Below are 3,382 nucleotides of genomic sequence, written 5' to 3' on the forward strand. Positions count from 1 at the left end.
GCGCAGGAGGGAGAATTGGTTGCACATTCAGATTATTATTGTCATTGTAACATTTTATATTAAGACCCCTTAAACAAAGGATTTACAAGCCCTGTTAGAGAGAGTCTGTCAATAGAAGCTGTTTTAGAATCATACTGTTACTATAAGGGCTGATTAGTCCTTTATTGGCACCCTGTGAAAAATTTGCTAACTACCCATTAACTGTTTGTAAACTGAGCTGGAGTATTTCAGACATGTATGTTTGAGGAACATGAGGGACCATTTTGAGGATTTAATCTGGTTTCCTAAATATTACAGGTCACACCATCTTGTCAGAGGAGTCCTGTTGTGAGCCAGCAGTTTCTAGATGAACTACTTCATCTTTCCTAGAAAACCAACCATTTAAATCTGAAGTTCTCAAGATTCCTTAATTACTCAAACTTGTAAAAGGCACTTATTCATGCAGTTCCAGATTTCAGTTATTAAATAGCCTGCTACAGTAAAGATCCTTCCACTACTGCAACCTTTCCCCTTCTTTCTCACTGGCTTTCTTTCACTTCATTTACCTTCTATGTTCTATATAAAAATCATTACTCAATATTTTACATTTTGGTAGAATCTGAGCTCCATCCAAGCTAAGGATCAGTCATGCTGATGTTATGAGCAAATGGTAACTCATCCTTCCAAAAATTACATATTCAACACCTAACAGATGTAGAAAAAGTTTAAAGGCTCAGAGGTTGGCCACAAAAAATGGAGTAAAGAAGCAATGAATACATGCAGATCCTTGCCACTTTTATACCATCTCACCAGAGCTGCACCTGCAGGGGTGTTTGCCTTTGGAGACCTCTCTGGAAGAGGTCTCTGTCTCTCAGGAGTGGCAGGCTGCCTCGTACCTCGTGGGTAATTTGAGATAGTGAATTAAAAACAAAACTAAGCTAAAATAACAAAACAAAACACAAATTCTCCCCATGCCATGCTACATCATGTACAGAATCACTGCATGTTAGTGGTGTAGCAGGTAATAAGAACTGTGAGCTCTGCTCACACCACTTGTGTTCCTGTGTCCATGAGCTTTGTGTCACAACCTCCATTTCTCACAGACCACTCTTCCTTCCCCTCTCATAGGCTTCCCTTTAACAACCTTCCAGTGCCGAGCTTTTCTGAGCACACAGAGTGACCTGGTGTAGAAACCCCAGGGTCCACATCAGGTTGTCTGATAAAATACCTTGGATCATCTCTTGTTTTTCCTTGAATAAATTCAACAAATTCTTCCCTTTTTTTTTTTTTTTTTTTTTTTTTTTTTTTTTTTTTTTTTTTTTTTTTTTTTTTTTTTTTTTTTTTTTTTTTTTTTTTTTTTTTTGCCAAGGTGTTTAGCAACAGTAATGCTGGGAACTGCAGAGTGCTTGCAGGCCAGGTCAGGCACTGTGCTTACTGCAGCAGTGTTCTCCCACCACCTGGTTCTGCTTCCCTTTAATTTGTTCAGAATTTGCATCAGGACCTCTAGGTTCACCTTCTGCAAAATATTTTTTAATATTTTTTTCTCTTTCTGTCTCTCTGAGAGAAATGTTCCCCACTCCCTGTCTTTTAGAAGAGAACAATTTGCCACTGGATTGGAAACAAATTAGTACCATGTTGGGAGGGCAGCTCTGCCTGTTTCCCAGACACGTTCCTTGTATTTGCTAATTTGTTTCGTCATGAATATGGCAGAAAGGCAGAGGTGAAATCAAATGTATCCAAGGAGTTCCCTTAACAGAGGTAGATTTAAAAAGAAGTGAGGATTCATCCTCCACGGTTATAAACATGTTCCATTTATAGTGCCTGCAATACACTCCAGATATCCTAAGGTTGGTGACTTTGAAGGATTCACAGTTCAAACCAATACTGACATGTTCTTTAAACAAATCTTCTCAACTGAGAGATATTATCATGTCTGGTTATTAACTATCTATTGCATATATTAGCCCAGTTCCTTGTCTTTTTGCAAATGTTGGACTATTTATGTTGACCTTGGTCATTAGATTTAATTTTTGCCATGTCCCTAGGACATCAAAAAGTTCTAAAAGATCTTCCTAATGTAGAGAACCTGTGATGTAAGGCTAAAAAATAATGTAAATCTCAAATAAAGTCTGGTGTTGAACCAAAAATTTTTTGAACCCTTTTTAGAAAAAAGAAAGTTCAGGTTTTTCACTATGACACATTTTGAGAGTAAACCTACTTAAATCTAAAAAAAAAAACAAAAAAAAAAAAAAAAAAAAAAAAAAAAAAAAAAAAAAAAAAAAAAAAAAAAAAAAAAAAAAAAAAAAAAAAAAAAAAAAAAAAAAAAAAAAAAAAAAAAAAAAAAAAAAAAAAAAAAAAAAAAAAAAAAAAAAACAGCTACATGATAAATGAAGTATTTTAAATCAAGCAGTGTCTTTTATTTGATCAGAACTGAAATATCTTTTCTTTCATTTTCATTCTGGTAAAACTAACAAGAAAGTCATTTTGGGTTGACCTGAAACAATTTTTTCCCTAAGTTTAGACAGAGACTGGAAAGATTAGTTATTTAGACAGCACTACTCCTAAATTCAAAGGCTGTGCCATTTCCAGCAGGCTATCCTTCCTGCCTTAAATGAGCTTTTCATCCTTATATATACGTTTATAACAAACGATGAGAGAAATATTGAGTAATCACATAGATCACAGTCAAAGTTTCAAAATTCCTGTAGCCATTTGACCTTCCTTTCTTGGAAGGTTATCCTATGTGTGTGCAACTTATTCATCATTCCAGTTTACAATGAGATCTTTTTGTTGTTGATTGCAGCCATTTGTGGGGTTTTGTTCATTTTTGTTGTTGTTGTTGTTTTTAATAAAACCTTTCCATATTAATTTGTTCCATCTCCAGTGTTGTGGGAGATAATTTACAGTGATGTGCCTGGCCCTAAATGAATACAGGTTCGTTTACAGTAGGAAGAACTGTTGGAAAAAATACAATGAGTTGTGCCCAAAATAAACAAACTTCACTTTTCCATTTTAGTTCTGCGAATGCCTGTGTGATACTGAGTATATAGGAGCAGGATGTTTGCTGACCATCCTACAGATGTCTAGTGTTTCAGTCATATTGAATAAATCACTTTTCTCTGTTGGCTCACAGAGAATCAAGTAGTGTTTTTCTGATTCATTTTTAGAAAGATATTACTTTGGCAAAGCTCTTTGTGAACCCAAACACACTGAACAATCTGTTTGTTCTTTAATTCCTTCCCCATTTTTCTACTTATAACACCTTTTCTGACTTAAGCATGTGCAGCATAAACCTTGTGTCATGCATTATAGAGCAGAAAATCTAAAATGCTAAACACACCAGCACTCTTTGGGTAACACCTATGAGCATAATGAAGTGTTTCCTGGCATGGTGCACACTGTA

General features: G+C 35.2%; 1 long non-coding RNA gene across 1 annotated transcript in view; it reads left to right on the plus strand.

Moving 5' to 3' along the window:
• LOC114066057 overlaps positions 1–325 on the plus strand; it is a 10,499-nt gene extending 10,174 nt beyond the window's left edge. Inside the window, exon 3 of the long non-coding RNA XR_003573106.1 lies at positions 298–325. This is a non-coding gene — a long non-coding RNA (uncharacterized LOC114066057). The remainder of the gene's footprint in view (positions 1–297) is intronic.
• The last annotated feature ends 3,057 nt before the right edge of the window (positions 326–3,382 follow it).

Source organism: Empidonax traillii, unplaced genomic scaffold, assembly GCF_003031625.1.
Source record: "Empidonax traillii isolate 1590-97213 ecotype Southwest subspecies unplaced genomic scaffold, ASM303162v1 scaffold730:size536693, whole genome shotgun sequence".
NCBI classification, from domain to species: Eukaryota; Metazoa; Chordata; class Aves; order Passeriformes; family Tyrannidae; genus Empidonax; species Empidonax traillii.